Below are 7,954 nucleotides of genomic sequence, written 5' to 3' on the forward strand. Positions count from 1 at the left end.
AATTTTGGCATCTGAGACCATGAGAAAATACAGACATTGCCATCAATATTTGTACCATACAACATCGATTTCAATACCAGTTTCAATAAACTTCGCTCTGTCTTTCGCTCTGTCTTTCGTAGTGTGGCTCGCACGAAAAGTACTGCGCGACGTGCCTGCGCTGCAGCGAAGTGCCTGCCCTGAGAAGCCGGCCGAGTGCTGCCATTATCGCCGCACTACGAAAGCCAGAGCCTAATTCCCCTCGCTCTCCTTAGCCGCGCAACCAGCCGACAGCGGGCCCCACAGCTCCCCTGCTTGGACGCACCGCCTGCTCCGGCCACCGTCGCCGTGGCCTGCAAAATTTTGACAAAGACTGTACGTGCTTCAATCTGGTTTTATTAGGCTCCCGTTTTGAAACATTTTTCTCAGGTTCGCTAGGACTATAGCCGTAAGCAGTTTCATTTACAAGTGAACATATAGCAAAACTGTGCAGGCACGGCGGTGAAAGATTCCCTTGCAATGGAAGCAACATATCCGAGTACACCTAAGGTCATTTGGAGATGTCACATCGGACAACATAATGGCAGCTGAATGCGTGCGACGCCTTGTTATGCTTCGCATTGTCGAAGAGCTCTGGCATCTTGCAGCTGGGGCCCTATTCTCGACTGCACAAATTGCCGGCATTTCGCCCATGTTTTTTTGCGTAAGCACGACGTATACAATCAGTGACGTGCTGCACCTATAGCTATGACGACATGCAGTGTAATTTGACGAGTCACTCATAAAGATCGCTACCAAGTTATCAAATATTGTGCAAGAAAGATTTAAAAACACTTGGCATGTACTATAAAAATTAAGACGGTAGCTGAGGCTGACAAGAAAAACACATTTCTGGAGGTCAAATTTGGAGCCAACACCGCAAGGCGATCGAGTAACGTTGATCCAAAAGCGAGCTAAAGGCGGATGTCGAGCTAAAGAACATCACACATTTTTTTTTACCGTATCTATTTATTCCCTTCAATCGCTTTTATTAACATAGCTGGGATCTCTGCTTCAATGCAAGCTTTGTTGCGTTATCACCTTCCCTGCCTCCACCGCCGCCACGCCATCGTCTGCTGCTATGTTAGAAGTTTATGGCGTGATCACAGAAAAAGACGGCCGCGACCATCGCTTCTATGACACATAAGAGCAGCGAAGCGCTACGCCTGAAAACCGCGGAGCGCACCGATGTCGCCGATTCACTCATTCGTCAAGCTGGACTGCAATCAGCGCTGTAATGAACTAAATAGTCACTTTTCATTGTTATTTTTCTCTTGAGTTCGATCATGTGACCCAACAGCTTACTAGGGCAAGCATTGGGTTCTCTTTGTCATGGAGAGGCTTGTACTGCCCTCTTATGTTGCGGTTACGCCAAACAAATTATTGTTATTTCATTGCCACACATAAAAGCAAAATACTGCATGTTATTTGTATGTTCCATGATCGCTGACTTGGAAGCAGTTGAAACTATAATTGGTTTCGGTAGGAAACACGCTTTGAACAGCGCGCATGCGAAACTGCGCCTGCTGCAAATTGCCGCACATTTCGCGGCGCCGTAAGCCGGGGCAATATTGTGCCCTATTTTGCTTGTATTTTGCGACATAAACAGCCGCTATTTTCAAGCTGTTACGTAGCATTACGTCACTTTTACGCAGGCTGAAGTTGCCAATGCATGACGTAATCGTTCCCGCCAACTGTTTAAATTACGTCACGCGTCACGCCTTCTCAGCCAATCACAGAGGGGGTGTGTATTACAAGCAGTATTGTTGTTGAATAGCAAAGACAGGCTTACGTTGTCAAGTCCGCTGCATTTAGTCTGGTTTTTCATTGCCGGCCAAGAATTATGCGCCTTTAGTAACGAGAAATAAGGCAAACTTTAGAACTGGTGTCCGTAAACGACATGAAACGTCAAAATGACGACAGCACACACAACCGCTTTGTCAACCGGAAGCACGTGACCAAAATTGAAAGCCAATCAGAAAAGACTTCCGGAAAATTGCCTGAATTGCCGGCAATTTGTGCAGTCGAGAATAGGGCCCCTGGAGGGTCATTTTGCTTTCGAATGGCTTTCACCTGTCTCCCGCGCATGCGCCGCTTCTCCTTCATGCCACCGTGTAATGAGGAAGCTGACGGTGACGGTGAATTTCGGTGGTTCTTCTTCCTCTACCTTCACCTGCTGTTTACTGGATGGGCGACCACCCTTCGCTAGCAACTGCTGCCGAGTTTAAGCTCGCACTGTGGAAGGCCAAGTGAAGGGGCCGTTTTTGTATGATGAACTCCAACAACAGACGCCGGGTTTTTCGCGTCTTGGAACGTCTCGTAAAATATGTGGCTTGCACATAACGACACCATCGCACTTTTTGATCGATCGCTGTCCGCTGCATCAGCGCTGCTCGAGATAAGAGCTGCAGATAGCCACTGCGCAACCGACACGGCAACTATAGTGACTTTAGTGCAAGCTATTACGCCTCCGAGAAATCTGCAAACATCGTTTTCGAGTAAACAAAGCACGGCATAGCAGTTGTACAGTGCTGTAACGGCTGCCAAGCACCGGCATCAACTGGGTTCACTGCGGCCCTCGACTTCGAAAGATACGCGCTCCACAGGGTTGCAAGGTCCTCAGAGTAAAAAGGCGCCGGAAATTTGTCGAGAGGAGCCAGAAATGTCGCCACCTGTAGCTGAAAGTTTTGTTAGTCGCGAAAACAACCGCCATTTTTGGCAAGTGTATTGCTTGGTGGTTTCCAAAGAGAAAAATCCAACAATTCTCGTAAAATCAGCACAATCGATCAACATTTCATTCATTTCAATGGTAAGGGAAAGCAGTGCGTCTTGATCATCTATTTCGAAAATGAAGACATCGTGAACAAATCGAAGTTGACCAGAACAAAGTAAATGTCACGCCTGCATAAAGAGATAACTTGCTAGCCAATAAAGAACCAACCGCGCAAGTAAACTATCTTTTATTGCTCCAATCCGACCTAAGGGGACTGGAGGGTTGTCTATGGCGGCATTTAAAGTCGGCACTGACTCTGCAGGAACAATCGAACAAAACATCGAACATCACTGTGAAACCAATCAGCTACCTTGTGTCACTGATAAATATCGTTGTTCAGTTTTTCCACCATATCTCGCGGCACTTGAAATTCTGCACGAGTGGAACCTCTCATGCGCAGTGCAAACTTTATTTATGAGGATTGCAACAAGCAGCTCGTGGCCCATTCTATTTCTCAAGTCCGTCTTCGTCAATGTGACGGCCCAAAATATAAGTTCCGCTTCAGCATATCACAAGGGCAAGACCAGCAGATTCATTGCAGCTGCAGCGATGTCCTGCATGGGATTTGAACCCGACGGATCCTTAAATTTGTCCACCATGGTCCAGAACTCAATGGCGGGTATGTCCGCATTGACGCTTCCTACTTGTCGCAGGTATCTGACTTGTTCTTCGATGCGGCGCTCCGAGAAAGAAAATAGGCTATTTGGTAGCGTTTTGAGTCCCTGCTAGCATGCGGTCCTAGAATCGATTGTTTGCTTATCGCTATCAATTTGAGGACTAGTGTCGTTGAGCTCGGAAGGCGTTTCTGCAAGTCGCACGAGCATGCTTTAATGAAAGCGGAGCACCGTCTTCGGGGCTGAGGCGCATTCCTTGGAGATGCTCTAGAAAACTGCTTCCCAATCAGCGTCGTGTATGCCAAGAAAAATAGACTCCATGTCCTTCGTGCCCAGTGTCAAGAGGCTGGAGTCGTCGTGGTGTCGCAAAACGCATGGCTTCACTGTTCGGCACAGGAGGCGCTTGAAACGTTTTTACAATTCTTCGAAAATTCCTAGTGAATCGACATCGTCCCCTTGGAAAAGCTTGTTTATCCTTCTCATTTCAACAAGTATCGGTTCGAGAAACAAAATATACGCACGGTTTCTCTCATCAGCGTACATTTCCTTTAGAAGGTGGGCGGCGTAGGTTTGAGATGCACATTCAGATCTCAAAGGCCGTGCTGATCCACCGTCGCTTGAGCTGGCTTCATGCGGCAGAAGTGCTCGCAGGAGTTGAAAACCAATTATGTACGTCAGGGTGGGAGGCCACGTTTTGAAGTTTTTGTATATTAAGCATCATTGTCAAAAGTAGACACAAACTCGCCATGGCGCCCGTCACAATTTTCGGGCGCCAGGAGCCGCTAAAAGGAGCCAATATGGCGAGAAATCGCCAAACCTGGCAACCCTGGCACACCACGCCCTCCTGCACCCTTCCCCGTCCCCACACACAAGCACTGTTGAGACTGGGCCATCTCAGCTCAGTCACCACTGTTGCGACGTTGCCCTGCTCAGTCCGCTATCGACGCGGCGCAGAGCAGAGTGATACAATTGTCAAGCCGACGGTGACTTGAAGCTGCATTTATATACAATATATACAACGGTAGCACGACCGTTACATGGCTCGCACAAAGGCGATAGCACTTCTCATCTCAGTGCCTCCGATGAGATTCTGCCGCTCCGGCGCTGTTTCCGGGCTGGTTTTATACTCCCGAGGCACCCGGGGTTCCTTTGCAGCCGCGAGAATTTCGAATCCCCCCAATCAGGACTATCACCGGCAGCAGTTTGAAGCCCGCGAATGGAGGCGAAACAGTTGCGTCAGCCGAGCCGCCCCGACAAGGAAAGGAAAGGCGACTCAGTGCGCCTTCTCCTGGCGGGTCTCGCTGCGTGTCTGCCGCGGGCCGCTCGTCCCAGGCATGGTTCGGCCCAGGCGTTGCGAAGGGAAAAGGGGAGTAGACTTGGCGGCGCCGTTTTCCGCCAAGTTGCGGTGCTTCTGAAGAGGGCGGTTTGACCGAGGCGCGAATAGGCCACGCCGTCGGCGCGCCAACAGGTGCAGCGAATTTGTGTCGCGCGCTCTGGCCAACACACACAAGCATACAAAAATGAGTGGTTAAAGTCAGACACGTGTGGGTTTTGCTGGGGTGTTCTGCTCGCCGGGCTTGTTTTATCGTAAATTACCGGCTGCGTCGGCGCGGTCACACGAATGTTACCTTTACAGCGCAATACACACACAAGTACGAGTAAGGGACATAAGCAGCGCTGACTTCCAACTGATAGTTCATTGACATGGGAAAAACCATTTATACATGCAAGATATGGTGACACTACAACATAAAAGTAGATAAAGAGGATATTGTTACCCGTTGGTGTCGTGAATGACGACGACGAGGGACGTTTTTGTGCTCGGGAAGGAAGACGAGGATCACGTCAGATTCCGGCTTGCTGTGCTAGCTACAGTAAGTACTGGAATAGTGTGAATACATTGTGCTCCCTCTTTTATCCTCGTAACATCTTTTGGTGGAGTGTGCGGACTCGTTCCCCTCCGGCGCCCCTGCTCTGCATCGCCTCTCCTTGGACACAAGGTCCAGTTAGGGTTCCAAGTTCTACAAACCATTACGGAGATACGCAGTGGGCGCACGTATTCTGTGACAACCATGCAGCAAGGCACTCAAACATCCTCGCCAATGGCTCTTCCTCCCATCGTCATCTCCCAACCGCGTTACCCCGGTAAGTTCTGCGGCACCGGTAACATCGCTGAAGATGTATGAACTCGCCAGCCTCCACAACAGGTTGGACCAGACGATCATGTTAGCCAATGTGAATTGTTACTTAAAAGAGCCCGCACCTGTCTGGTACGAGACCAACGATGAGACCATCACAAGCTGGGACCAGTTCAAAGAGGAGCTTAGGAAATTGTTCGGCCAGTCTACGGGTCGCCAAATTGCTGCAAAAAACGGACTTGCTACCCGAGCCCAGTCTGCGACGGAACCTTACGTGTCGCACATACTAGGCGTGCTGGCTTTATGTCAGAAGGTTGATCGCAACATGCCCGAGTCAGAAAAAGTCGGCCACGTGCTCAAGGGCATTGCCGACGACGCTTTCTATTTGCTTGTCTTTAAGAACTTTACAACTGTGGATGCAATGATTGCTGAATGCCGACGCTTCGAGGCGGCAAAAAGCCGCCGGATCGGTCAGCACCTCGCCCGGCTGCCGAATACTGCCGCGACATCGACGTGCGAGGACCAGCCCCTACGACATCCCGAAGCACCCCCGTCTCCGGCATTAACACGACTTATCCGCCGGGAGGTCGAAGCCATGTCCCCTGCTACTTTGCCACCGTATCTGCCTGGACCTGACGCCGCTGCTGTCTCCCTCATTCAGACCGTCGTCCGTCAAGAAATGGACAACTTGGGCGCCCGGTCTATTTGAGCTTTTCACCATGCCGGCAACTGCCATCCTTGCCCCGACCAACCTGTCAGGCGTCAGTATTCGTTTCCTCGTGCTCGCAACCCCGCAGAATGGCGCACACCTGACGACCGACCAATCTGCTTCCGCTGCCGCGGCGTCGGACATGTCTCCCGCTACTGTCGCAACCGCTGGTCCTCACCTCCACGCACTGGTTTTCCGACTTATCGCCCTATGGGAACTCCCTCTCATCGATCTCCGTCCTACCAGGCGCAAGACAACTTCCCCTCCGGTGCCTCCACGTCCCGATCAAGCCGCTCCCCTTCCCCTCACCGCCGCCAGTCCCCTTCGCCGCAAGCTCGCCGCTCGCCTTCTGCCGTCTATAACAGCCCCCCCATCGTCGCAAAACTAAATGGTGCAGTGATGAGAGGTAGCGCTGCATGGACGACCCCGCCCTCAAATCCTCTGTCCACTGAACCTGCCCGGCCCAATCTTATCAATGTACAAGTCGATGACGTCCCGGTTCAAGCATTAGTTGACACAGGCGCGCACATATCTGTCATGAGTGCAAGACTTCGAAATGAACTTAAAAAAGTTATGACGCCTACTCCACCTCGCATGGTGCGTGTCGCCGATGGACGAGTCCCTACTATACTCCGAATGTGCACTGCACGCGTAACAATAGACGACCGTCCCATTTCCGTTTTGTTCCATGTGCTGCCGCAATGTCCCCATGACCTCATACTGGGCCTGGACTTTTTGGGGGAACACTCTGCCCTCATTGACTGTGCCTCGGGTTTCATGCGCAAGCAGCTACAACGGTCGACGACATGCCCTCCCGCCTCCGCTCCACGAAATTCGTTAGGTTATCGCCACAAGCTGCCACATGCGTCCCTTTGTCGCCTTGCCCCCCAGTTGAAGATGGGGATTACATCATCTCGCCTATCGCGGACATTTTGCTCTCACGTGACGTGGCCCTCCCTCATACCGTTGTTACAGTTCAAAACAACCAAATCTGCATCCCTGTTCTCAATTTCGGCCACATTCCCCAAATCCTCCCAATTGGAATGTCTCTTGCAACTCTTTCTCCATTGACACGCTCAGATATCTTCAGTTTGTCTGCGTCCGCATGCCCGTCATCTTCACATGCTCCACACCCTTCTGTGTCTTCTGACGACCCTTTTGACCAGATGATCGCCGCAGATCTCCCGTCTGCACAAGCGGAGGACCTTCACCGCGTGTTGACCCGTTATCGTGACATTTTCGATTTCGGCAACCGACCCTTAGGCCAGACCACTCTAGTGAGGCACCGCATTAACACCGGCGACGCAACCCCTATCCGTCGACGCCCATACCGTGTGTCTGTAAGCAAACGCCGTTATTCAACAGGAAATTGACAAAATGCTCGCTAAGGACATTATCGAGCCCTCGTTTAGCCCATGGGCGTCGCCAGTCGTGTTAGTGAAGACAAAAGACAACACCACCTGGAGATTTTGTGTGGATTATCGGCACCTGAAAAAGATAAACAAAAAAGACGTATACCCGTTGCCCCCCATCGATGATGCCCTCGAATCCCTTCACGGTGCTGAATATTTCTCATCGATCGACCTGCGTTCAGGATATTTACAAATTACTGTGGACGATATAGACCGAGAGAAAACCGCTTTTATCACGCCAGACGGACTTTACCAGTTTAAAGTCATGCCTTTCGGGTTATGCAATGCGC

Source organism: Haemaphysalis longicornis, unplaced genomic scaffold, assembly GCF_048455015.1.
Source record: "Haemaphysalis longicornis isolate Haplotype H1 unplaced genomic scaffold, Haemaphysalis longicornis Haplotype H1 scaffold_14, whole genome shotgun sequence".
In the NCBI taxonomy this organism is placed as follows: domain Eukaryota; kingdom Metazoa; phylum Arthropoda; class Arachnida; order Ixodida; family Ixodidae; genus Haemaphysalis; species Haemaphysalis longicornis.